At 43.6% G+C, this 12,683-nt stretch overlaps 1 long non-coding RNA gene across 1 annotated transcript in view; it reads right to left on the bottom strand.

Moving 5' to 3' along the window:
• Nucleotides 1-3,544: 3,544 nt before the first annotated feature.
• LOC142573072 (uncharacterized) overlaps nucleotides 3,545-12,683 on the bottom strand; it is a 9,476-nt gene continuing 337 nt past the window's right edge. Inside the window, exons 2-3 of the long non-coding RNA XR_012826204.1 lie at nucleotides 6,520-6,598; nucleotides 3,545-3,839 (exon numbers count right to left, since the gene is read on the bottom strand). This is a non-coding gene — a long non-coding RNA (uncharacterized LOC142573072). The remainder of the gene's footprint in view (nucleotides 3,840-6,519; nucleotides 6,599-12,683) is intronic.

The raw sequence follows: 12,683 nt of genomic DNA, 5'->3' as shown, positions 1-12,683 counted from the left end.
GAATTATATTTTTTCTCTGTGCAGATTGTGTAGGTTTCAAGATAGGAGGTGTAGCTCGCATGTTTTTTGGTAAGTTTTCTAGCCTGTAGGCATTCGGTGCTTCTTGGCAGAGAAGAGTTATTGATTTAGTTTGTCGGTCATTTATTTGTCCTTTTGCGGTAGGTTTGCATGGGGTGTTTTTCTGTTCGACAGGTTTATTAGCGCATGCCTGGCTTAATTCGAGCTCGGTTTCTGTTTGGCTTTGTACGTGTGTAGGCAGGCGTGTGGGGGTCTGTGTGAAAACTTAGGCAGTGAATTTTCTGTTTTCTGTTACAATTTTGTCTGTTTGAACTGTTTTTGATATCGTTTTTGGTGTTGTGTGTGCTTTGTAGCTTTTTTCACATTCCGCTGTCTGCGTTCCGATTGTTTTTGAGGTGACGGTCGGAGTTGTGTTGTTCGCGGTGGCAAGCTCGGCAGAGTCGGTGTGGGTGGTACTTGAAGTGGATTTCAAGAGTGTTTTTCTGTACTTCTCCTTAATAAAGGATTTGATGTGTTGGGAAACAAGCTTTATTCCTCTGCGGTTTAAGTGGAAGCCGTCCCAAGCTAGGTGCTCGTGCGGTGCTTCGTGAATTTCTGCGTAGTGCATCGTGCAAGCCACACGACTACGTCGCCTTTGCGTTGAAAGCCAAAACTAATAGATAGACTCGATCACCTTAAAGAAACCCTATCAAACAGGAACCACCCAAACACTGACTTTCAAAAAGCCTACACCGCTGCAACTAAACTTGATCGAGCCGAGGTCCTCAAGCCCCGCCCGAGGATCACAACAACGCCTCTTCGTACTACTAAATTCTCAAACGCACTTCCAAACGTGCACAACATCCTCAGTAAATCCTACCCAAATCACACCAGCAACCAGAAACTTAATAAGACCTATCCCGATCCACCCAGAGTAGCCTACAGACGCAACACTAAATTTAAAACATTCTTCTGCATGCCACACTAAGGACAAGGGCCATGTTGGGAACCGGTCCTTGTGGCTGCCCCAGGTGCTGTACACGCAAACATATTCAATCTGCTACTACAGTAAAAAGTACAGCGTTGAAGTACACAAGGTAACTTCGGCTTTCACCTGTGCCACTTGTAGCAAACAATACATAGGTGAGGCTGGACAACAAATTCATACAAGACTATACGGTTACCGCGCGGACACAAAACACAATTTACCTAAAGCAGCCACATTAATGAACATGGGCATATATGTGACAAAGCAAGGCTCTATATACTACAAACAAATTTCCGTTCACAACGCGAAAGGAAATATACGGAATCATACCTCATACACAAGTTTAACTGCCTACACCCGACGGGAATTAATTTGGCACGTGGCAACATAGACTCTTTAAAAGCGGTAACTTAAATCTTAAATTCTCATATTATCAACCAAGAGACAAAACACATTATGCCACCAGCTAACCTTAATTCTTAACCTCACCTATTCCTCCCTAGCGAAATGTTTTTTTCCTGCCTACTACTCAATTTAATATACTCTTTCATGTTTTTTTCGTTTATATCAACTCTACGAGCCACTTTTCCATGTACACCGGCCCCCGCCCGCTTCTGCGTACGTCACCCTCCTATTTGTTGTTCCGGTTTCGTTTCCTCCCCTCCTATTTTTTATATTTTTCGTCTGTTTTCTATTACATGTTTTTTAAAACACCCTGACGAACACTTTCAGAAGTCCCAGACGTCATCATACCTTTCTGCGCCTGAGCCACACGGCGGATGGACATTTCTGTATACTGCCGTAACGAAACCTACGTTGAGCTACTGGGGCTAACGGCCCTTGAAAGACCATGCCGCTGCCTTCCAGATACGCCACACATTGTATCCCATACTCCCTGTCGCCATCATAACTACTTCAAGATTGCTCGACGCATTGCTGCTATGCTACTAAAGTCACGCTTTCAACTCAGGGTAATTGTTTTATTGCGTGTTGTGTTACTAGCGCACTTACCGCCTAACCGGCTCTTCTAGTGCCACAAAATCATGCCGCCCTTCTTTTTTTTTTCTTCTTTCTCCCCCTCCCCTTTTTTCCCGTTTGGTGTCCCCCCTCGTTTCGTTCTCTCTCCTTTTCTTTTCTCCCCGCCTTCCCACTCCCCCGTTCTTGTCCCCTCGTCTTGGGAGCGACGCTCACAGATGTCGGACGACAGCGCTCATTACCTCTGTAAGTCTCTTCCTTTATAACCAGCCGCCACCGACGACGAACGCACGTGACGTCACTGCACTCACCCTTTCAAACTAACATGCCGAGAAAGACGAGGCCGGCTTTGACGAAGATAGGTCCTCCTGTCGAAACGTTGGCCAGTCTTTCTGAGGCACCTTATCCCTGTTTACAAACTTTATAGCACAGTGATTTTGGACTTCTTATGAAAGGTAATTTTCGGCCTGAGGGTTATAAATTATGCAAATATTTGTGAGCGTACACTATTTAACGCGCCTGTTCTGCGTCCAACATTTGTTGGCTTCAATCGGGCACGTAATGTAACATTGTTTCATTAATCTTTCAGTAGCTTCCCTGTTTGTGTTTTTCGTGCATCCTAGTATTCATGCGGAATTGTGAGCCAAAAATGTCCGGGTATTAGGTTGCACTATTTGCTCTGCTCATAGTGTTTATTTAGCATTAAGTGTGAGCTACAAGGTGAGGATTCACAAAAAGAAGCATAACAAACGACCACTAGTGTGCCCACCAAATCCCTGTTAGCCGATAAATTCCACTATATGGTTTGTGCATTTAAGACCTCACCAAACAACGCAATCTAAGTTTCTCACCATAACAATGCCCTGCGCAAATTAACCAGGCGGTGCTTTGTAGTTCCGATCGGCCGCGGTCGTGCTTAAAATTCTTGTTTTATATTTTTTTGTTCTTGCGCCTGAAAAAAAACACGTTTTAAGCGCTTGAAGATTCGCTATATATATGCGAAAGCTCGTGGAACTCATTCGCCTTGAATAAATTGCTGATACATCTTTGTGTTTTGCAAACACAAGGTGGGTTTGAACAGCTTATGTACACAGCGGGCGGCGTCGAGACCGTCATATCGCCACATGAGAAAGTCATCTCCAATGAAAGATCGTTATCCCGCCAGCCGACAATTGATACTCAATGTTGCATAAGTATGTAATGTAGCATTAAACGGCTTTAATGGCTGGAGCTTAGCCGACATCTTTCATCTCTTCATAAAAGCACTCCTGTCCAAAAGCGCTGCCCAAGCAGCCGCTGAAGCAGCTAACGAACACGTCGTGAAGCCGGATCTAACAGACCAATCAATTCAGATAGTAGGGCATGTGCGTAAAGCGCGAGCGACCTCGTCTACTTAGGGCGAGGATCTAGGTGTCGTGTAGATGTCACCCCGGCAATATTGCGGTATGCTCTGGCCTCCTGTCAAGCAACCGACTCTCAAGCAGCCAACTCTCAATGCTGCCAGAGGCTGACGTTCCGTTGGCCAAGCCTGCCGCTATCGCCGACGGCGACTGAATGGATGAATGAAAGACAAAGAGAAAGAAAGAATGAACGAATGAATTTATTGCAGTAAAGATCTAAGGAAGTGAATGTTGGCGTTATGGGCGTAGGCGTCCTTCAACACGTGCTTATCCTGTCTTTTTGCGGCACTCTTGACGGGTGATGCAGGTTCCCTCGGCCGTACGGACATGACCCCTAAGGCAGACGCACTTCGCATTGCATGATGCGACTCTACACGCTCGATCTTCTGGTTGACCACAGATGTTCTCGCATGGGGGGCCGCATCTTTGGTACGCCTGGTTTTTCCCACAGCGTGAAGCACGTCGCACCCGAAATGGACCTGCGTAGGAAACGGGTATATAAATATATATATATATATATATATAAATATATATATTAGTCATATAAGAAGCCGACAAACACTGACACCAGGGACAACATAGGGGAAATTACTTGTGCTTAATAAATGAAATAACGAAACGATAAATTAATGGAAATTAAAGTGGATGAAAAAACAATTTGCCGCAGGTGGGAACCGAACCCACAACCTTCGCATTTCGCGTGCGATGCTCTACCAATTGAGGTACCGCGGCGCCGTTTTCCCATCCACTTTCTTGGGTATTTATGAGTCCTAGCAGAACCCTCGGAGTGTTAGCCAGTGCCACCCCTCACAGACCTTGGCGGCGGACGTGGAACGTCTTTTTTGCCGCAGGCGTCACGAGAACGTGATCTTTTAGGGTGAAGGCAACTGGTCAATAAACCCACATATGCTCCCTGAAGGCATCAATGTTTGTTGGCTTATAATATGACTAATAAAATTCGGGCCCCTCGGTTAACCCCCTTTCTTCTCGTTATATATATATATATATATATATATATATATATATATATATATATATATATATAGACTGAGTGCCCTAGGTGTGTACATATTGCGTGGAAATCAATAAATTGGAAGAGCTTTCACTAAGCGGGTGGATTGCATCTGGTGGAAAGTAGCAAGAACTTGTTTCTCAATTTCGCGTTACATTGTGTTGAACATGAATGTGCTCTTCCGAAGGTAAAGTCGTTATTGTGTCGGGCGACGCATCATTCGCGCCTTGAGGGGTAAGGAATTGTGCAACATTCACCACCATTTTTATGAACTTGATATCCTTAATGTGTGCAGTTAATTCGGGAACGTGCTGCACGTCATCACGCACACCGAATATTTCGAGCTTGTTGCACATGTATACGGCGCCCTTGGTGTTTGGGGACGCTTGTTTCTAATTACGAAACATAGGAGGTTGGAGATCAATAGATATTGTGTGCAAGGCTCACAGCTCCACTAGACTTCGGAAGTTTCAATATGATCACTGGTACATCCAGTTAAATTTCCGTAAGGCACACATACGGCAATTCTCGAACAAGAGGCGTCCATTGCTCTAGCATTCGTGAGATAACTTACGTGCACATGCGGCAGTTGCCGATATCCTGTTCTGTGACGATCGCGTGACCTAACTTGATTTATTTTGCTCTCGTCCTTGTTTTGTTCATGGGCAGCGCACTTACAAAGTTGGTTTTCGCTGTCCCTTCTCTATGTCCTCTCTCTCCCTTCTCTATGCCCCCCTCTCTCCATCCCTATAGCCTTTCCCCAGCGTAGGGTAGCAAACCGGACGGGCTTTCTGGTTAACCTCAATGCCTTTCATCTCTTGTATTTCTCTATCTCTCTCTTTCCCGCGCAGAAATTCATAGGGCTCACTGGACAGATGGTGCCAGAATGCGCGTTTCCGCGACAGTTTCCTTTGGGCGACAGCAACAGATCCTGAAAGCTATGCTTATGCGGGCTGCATGCGCTGGGAGAGATTGCAGAGCGGGAAACACGTTATGGCCCGCTATTTTTGGAGAGCATCGTTTGTTAGGGCTACCACTGATTATTTATTTGCCGCGGGGTTCTTGCGTATGACATGGAAGCGCCACATGCGTGGTGTCATCACGCGGGCCGGCTCAGCTGCTGATTCAAGAAAGAATACATTGTTGCGCCAAAAAACGAAAAATAAAGACTTGGGAAGGAAGAGTACGAAAAGACAGATTGAGCGCTGAACAATAAAACTGAGATGGTTGATGTAACTTGAAGTAGACATGGTAGAAAAGGGGCCCACTGTACTAGAAATGTAGTCGAGTAGAACTTGTTGCTGGGCGAGTTGGTTGGGATCTAAAGAATACATGATTCAAGAAAAACGCGCAGCCTTTTGTGCGAACTTCCTACTGTTCTTACGCTTTGTATCTTATGTGATACGATTGATAATAACCTCAACGAACAAACGCATTACAGAAGTTCGTGGTGAAATGTAGCGATTGTTGCTGGATGAATAAACGGCATCGTCATACGTCCGTAAGTTTTGCAGCTAAACAGCAGTCTTATTTGCACTCACATTTTGTGCAGGCGTAGAATTTATGGGCCACTTTAATACCAAACTTGCGATCATCAGTTCCTCGATTTGTTCAAAATAAAGCACAAAAGTGCGCGTCGTCTGATGCGGCGCCACTAAATGTAGGCTTTAGCGCAAGTAAACTGGCGCCGCCATCTCTCACTAACGGTGGAAAGCGCGTTGCAATAATAGCAGTGTGACAAATTGTGCCATCGTTCCTGTATGCGACGCGCACTTTCTCGTTATGGTGAGCGAAATAAACGTGTAAAGTTAACGAATGCGACTTCAGTCCGGTACGCGCTAAACAAATTCTGCTGCTCTAGCAAATTCCAGACCAAATGTCCACTCGTTCCGCTGGGACAGTCATGTACGTCTGCATATAGTATAGCAATACCAGGAAATTCCTGTTCATATAATGTTAGCTAATAATGCGCGAAAATTAACAATGTCATGCCTATCTGCGATACTTGGCATTAACCACGCACTAGGCGTGGCCTGCGCTCCTCGTTTATCTATTTGCAATGCCCAAACACAGTGACGGTCTGCGGAAAAAACAGTACCGTATATAACGCAATGTCCTCAACGTGTTAAAAGTATAAACGCACTCACCCAGCTCTTCGGCGGCACAGATGACCAGCACAGCCAGCAGAACGGCGAAGATCACGTAACGCGCCTGCATTCTTGTGTCCTGCATTTGTGCAAGTTGTGTTGATTAGTATTCTCTCTTACCTCTATGACCTCAACCTTATTCGTTGAAAACAGCGAGTCGTTGCAGCAGTCATAGTCTGGTTTCAGAAGACTGGAAAAGGATTAGATGAATTCACAAAGCTTTCTGTTCGTCAGAGTTGTTCCTTCTTGGTCGCCTACATTAACTGACAGCTTCGCTCTTACTATTGACATATATACCTGTTCTTACCCGCTCATCTGGTGCAAGGACCGCTTCGCAAGAACAGGTCCAGACTAAAGAAAAGGCGCTGGTAATAATAAATCATGTGCCATAAAGGAGGCCAATATTATACATGTAGTTCTAATTAACATTGGTTATCCGTTGTTTCACATGTGCAGAGTGTCGTACAACATGGACATAAACTAAAAAACTGCCTGTATTGCCTGAATGGAACGCGTTACTGAAGATATGAAGGTGACGCTGAACTGCCTAAAGTTAACTGCGCAGATAGTTATGGTGTGTGCCTTTAATTGCTTTTGAAACGAAGTTATCAATGATTGTAAAGTAATAGTCAACCCAAAGAATACGCAATTTTTCTTTTCGCAGAATACGCAATTTTTTTGTCTATAGCCACGAATCTCTAATTTTTGTTCCTTTCATCACGTTTAACCAGCTGCACATTGGAGTGTTGATCTTCGAGGTGCGCGACTAGAGCGGTGAGAGCCAGTGGCATGGTCTGTATGACATGCCAATCAAAAGAAGGTAAACAAAGTCTTTTTCTCGGGAGCCGCTACTCTTATCCCGATGCTTGTCAATGGGAAACTAAAGAATATGGCAGTAGTATGCAAAAACAGTCCAGAAGAGCAGCCGTCTCCCGCGATTGAAATATTTCACTTTCGCGACAGGACTTTCCACCAAACGAACAAGCAAAAAAAAAAAAATATTGGGAAGCGTCATTCTTGCGACGCTGATAAGGTAGATTTTTTTTTGTCAAGGCAAGGAAACGTAAACACGAAATGTCACCCATAGCGCACAGAACGAAATAAACACAAACACGCACGCGAAAGAAACAGAAACAATACGCTGAATAACGAAACTTCAAGGTAGAGTGATTTGCAGTGAGCGCGTTACAAATGTTATGTAACATGTATAACATGTATAAACATGTAATAACATGTTTAGACATGTTATTACATATTGCATGTTTATTATACATAAACATGCAAACATAAACATAAACATTATACATAAACATGTATAAACATGTCATTGCATATTTATGATAATGTGTTACAAAAGGAAGTAATTTAGAAAATGTATGTTAATATGATTGCATTATGCCGTACATTATCGTGATAATTTAATAAACTTCCAAACCATTAAGGATACGTAAGTTATATACACAAGGTCTGTCCCAAAACTTCATGCATTGCATTAAAAAAAATATGCATTTCGCAAACTTTCCCACACATCAATCAGGTTACCAACCAAATAGTCTGCATTAGACGCAATACGCTGGTGCCACGTCTTCTTACATTGCTAGAAGCAGCCTTGAAAATCCTTCTCTATTGAACACTTCAACAGCGATGTCGTTTCCTTTTCGAACTGCATTCACCGTCTTGAAGGGCTGCCTCCGTCAAAATCGGCCCCCGAAGCATTAATTTGCATGTGGTGAACAAAAAAGCCACAGTGATTGAATCCGGTGAGCAGGGAGAATTTTCCAGCATAGTAATGAAATTATATGCCAAATACACTGGAATGATGATATTACTATAAAGCGACTAATATTTCTAAATAACATGTGTCATTTGCAAGAGGAAAGCAAACTTGGATATTTAAATTAAAGCGAAATAGTACGGGAAGGGGGGGGGGGGAATACCCAAAGTTTGAAATGAGAGTAGAATATGACAGACTAAATACTCCTATTTGATAAGGAGCTCTTCGCTGTTGTGGAATGCTTGAAGCTAACCAAATATTTCGCGACAACCTACTGCTAAATTCTTGCTATTGTTATTTGCCTGCTGATCGAAGTGGTGCGAATTATCGGTAGTGAAAAACGAGAAACGTTTTTCTAGCAATGCAGGTATAAAACGGGTAATGTAAGCTTTCTTCCAGGCTTCACTTCGGAGGGTTACTACACAACATTTATTTTTGCTAGTAGCCTGTTTTCTTACTGGTTTAGAAGGTCTACTCAGGTAGCAGTTGTCGCTTTTATTCTACAAGCAGTCATGTTTTCCTTGTAATTGACCAGTTTACATTTCTTTACGACACACAATTCCTTCAGCAGCTTTCTTTCCCCAACTACTCATCTTATTTTACAGCAGCCGTTCAATCCCTGGAAGCTTGTTTTCAACAAAGCTCTAAATATGTTATGAAGCTGTTCGTGCAGATTTTTTATTGACATGGGGTGCTCGCTGTGTAAAGCTGATGGTGTGACTACCTGATAGCTGTTTTTATTGAACTAGTTCGTGCACGCGTGGTACCTAATTACTGCAAAATAAATATTGCACCTCTAAATGTATACGCTTGCGTTTGACTATTCGACGTTCGATACTTACTGTTCGTATTGGAATCGCGTCAGATAAAGTTTATAGCTGTCCAAATTAATAAACCATGCACTGATCCATTTCGAGGAGGATACCATTTTTATGTCTGCTGAACCTTTTCTGTTCAGCCTGTTGCTGACCTGGCAGTGATGTATTCTCGGGCCAGGAATGAGGGGACGTGAGAAAACGCATTGTGCATTTGTAGCTGCTGTGGTGTACGTTTAAAGCGTAGTGTAAATAAACATAGAATTTGTAAACACAGAAAAGGACGCTTTAAAAGCATTTAGTACAGCGTTGCAAGGTTAAAAACCACCTCTTACTTCCATTTTTTTCCCTTCTTTTTCGTTTTTTTTTTTTGCAAGGCTAGAGAGTAGCACTTGTAAGGGTGTTGCTTGGATGATTGGCCCTTGTGTATCTTGAAGGCCAAATATCAACTGCGAAAGCGGAGATTTTCTATTTCTTTAAACGCTTCACTTAGCGACAACCGCTAAAACCATTTCGCAAAGTCGGAAATTATGTATCTAAAACAACCTTTCGTTCTGAAACCCCAAATTCAAAGCTGTTCACCGCCTTCAGAGATGGCCGATTTTTCGTTTGGACTCACTCTACCTTGCGAAAGTTTTCTACCTTTAGCTTTATTTTCTCTATGTCAAGCATGATGTTACAAGGCGCCGTGCGGTTACACGGAAATCTCGATAAGAAGCCAACAACTGTTTGGCACAGTACATTCTCGCCAGAGAGGAAATGCTCTACATAAAGGGACCGAGAACCACCGAAAACTTGTGTGAGATGTCGGCGGGAGTGAAAAGGACCGTCAGTTAAAACTGATAAATTTTAGCGTGCCGTTCGCAGTTTAAGACGGAAGTGTAAATTTAAATTGGCACGCAATCTCGCAAAAAAAAAAAAATATGCGGCGTGAATTGGCAGTGAAACCTTGGTATACGTGACATAAACGTATGCAGTCAGTTTACTATGCGTAAGTCAGCTTTCACTAAGTTCACCAGAATTGTCTCTTAAAGACAGCAGTCATTGTAGTAGATATGAGGTTGCCCTTTATTTCATGCGGAATTTGAGCTAAAAAAAATTACACTAACTAGTGGCGCTGCCTTTGCGGCAACGAGTGGAGCGGCAGAGCCGTGTTCGCCTTCTCGGCGTGGCGGCGCGCATGCCTAAATTCGTAGGCCTGCAGGTTGGCGAGTAAGTTCCCCGATGGTCTGTGGTCTCCTGGTGAGATGCCAAAATGCCATCGTCGACTAATTGTGGCGTAAATTGGTGCCAGCACTACAGAAATCGCACTGCTGGCATGTCCTACTGCTTCCCACCAATGGCGGCCTGCAATCGCTGTCGCACTGAACTTCCCCTGTTTCCGGCGTGCGATTTCGCGGTCATAATAAAACGCATTCCACAGCACCTTCGGCGTTACGACCGAAGCATTGGACACAATGGCCGCTAAGCAGTCGATTTTTGCATCAGAAATAAAATAACGAAGAAAAAAAAATGGGTACCGCAAGAATTGTTGTCGGCTCCTTTAAGACGCATTCACGGAAAGAAGAGGTCCACCCTCTACATGCAAGAGGCTCCAAGAAACACATGACGGCAGTGGTTGTACTCCACTTTTCGGCAGGACTAAGATTGTCGGACGCGCATGTGATAAGAAAGAGCGTGAAGTAATCGAAGCTTTAGAAATCGCGACATTAGGGCCGGATAAATGTGTTAGCGAGGCTTCCATACATTTGTACCGCAAGGGCGTTTCTAGCTAGGCTTGACTACATGATAGCGGCATTGGTCTTTGCGGTTGGTGCGCATGCGTTCTGTTGTTTGTAGGAAGGTGGCGTTGGAGCATTAAACCAGTTGTTAGTCTGCGCCTGTGTCGTGTGGTTCTTTCTCTGTCTTGTCCTTTTTGCGCAGTTTTTCTTTGTTCTCATAATGTCATACCAACTAGCCCCTCACCGTACGCTTCTAGGCTCCACACGTGACGAGAAGTCATAACCATAGCGAGTCGGCTCAGTCCCGCAAAGAATTTCGCGTAGAATTGAGAAGGCTTGTTACGAAGGTTTGAATAGTTTCGCAGCGCAGGGCAACAAATGAAAGAAAGACGGGATACGTCCGCAGGAACAACTGCTCTGCGACCGCGCGTGAACGCGCTCGTGGTTGGAGAAGGAGCGGAGGTTCGCTGGGTGCGATGCCGCGAATGATCGTTCTCATGATTCATCGGATAAGTGTATCCTATGAACACGCACATATATGCAAATAGAGGCTTCAGAAATCCTTTTCTTTGGCAGCAATCTGACTTCAGCGCTTTTGTGGCTATTGTTGTAAACAAAAATATTTTTCAAGCCTTATACGAACTGTAGAAACAAATATACAAAATTTCTTATCATGAGGTTCATTATCTGCTGGGTTTATGAGGCTGATGATAGTAGTAGTAGTAGTAGTAATAGTAGATGTATTATACAAAGGGGGTGTGATGTGCAAGAAATATTTCCTCACTTCCCAGCAGTGCCTACATAGAAGGGTTGCGTTTCGATTATGGACCGTTCGGTACTTGAGCTAAGCGAGAGTAATAGCGAACTCTGGTACACAACCACAATATTCGAACAGACAAAATGAACGCATTCGAGATTGCCTAGAACTTGGCATATGAGGATAAGCATGATTATGTAGAGAGATTTACACTCATGACGATCCTTTATTCCTAGCTATTCCTCGCACTGATATTGGCACGAAAGCTGCCGGAGAATTAGTAGGTTAACATATACAAAGCGTACTTACTTTTTCTCTCTTTGGCTCGAATATAAATAAAAAATAACGTTCCTCAAACTACGTTTAGCTTTAATAGGATTGGGCTTTTCTATTTTAGATGCGATCGCTTCAGCGGTCTTTCTCATAGTGACGGCCGTTCATACAGACGAACGTTTACAAAGTTAATATTAAGCTTAGGTCTTTAGCTGAAATTAAATGCAGGTATAGCTACATTCTTTGCCTGTGGCGTCGAACAGATTTTTTTAACGTGACGGGAACTTCATCAGGCGGTACCTACAACAGATAGACAGGGTGATAGATAGATAGATAGATAGATAGATTAGATAGATAGATAGATAGATAGATAGATAGATAGATAGATAGATAGATAGATAGATAGATAGATAGATAGATAGATAGATAGATAGATAGATAGATAGATAGATAGATAGATACGTTAAAGAATCCCCGGTGGTCCAAGTTATTCCGGAGCCACGCACTGCGGCGTGCCTCATAATCATATCGTGGCTCTGGCAGGTAAAACCCGATGATTCGATATTTTTTCCTTGTTTTTTTCCCGCTTGCCAAAGTGACGAACGTGTTAGGCTGCTGAGCACGAGGTCGAGGGATCGAATCCCGGCCACGGCGGCCGCATTTCGATGGGGGGCGAAATGCGAAAACACCCATGTACTTAGATTTAGGTGTACGTTAAAGAACGCCAGGTGGTCGAAATTTCCGGAGTCCCCCACTACGGCGTGCCTCATAATCAGAGAGTGGTTTTGGCACGTAAAGCCCCACAATTCTTTAAAGTGACGAAT

The sequence above is a fragment of the Dermacentor variabilis genome, chromosome 2 (assembly GCF_050947875.1).
Source record: "Dermacentor variabilis isolate Ectoservices chromosome 2, ASM5094787v1, whole genome shotgun sequence".
Lineage (NCBI taxonomy): Eukaryota > Metazoa > Arthropoda > Arachnida > Ixodida > Ixodidae > Dermacentor > Dermacentor variabilis.
This window is presented reverse-complemented; position numbering and strand designations above follow the sequence as displayed.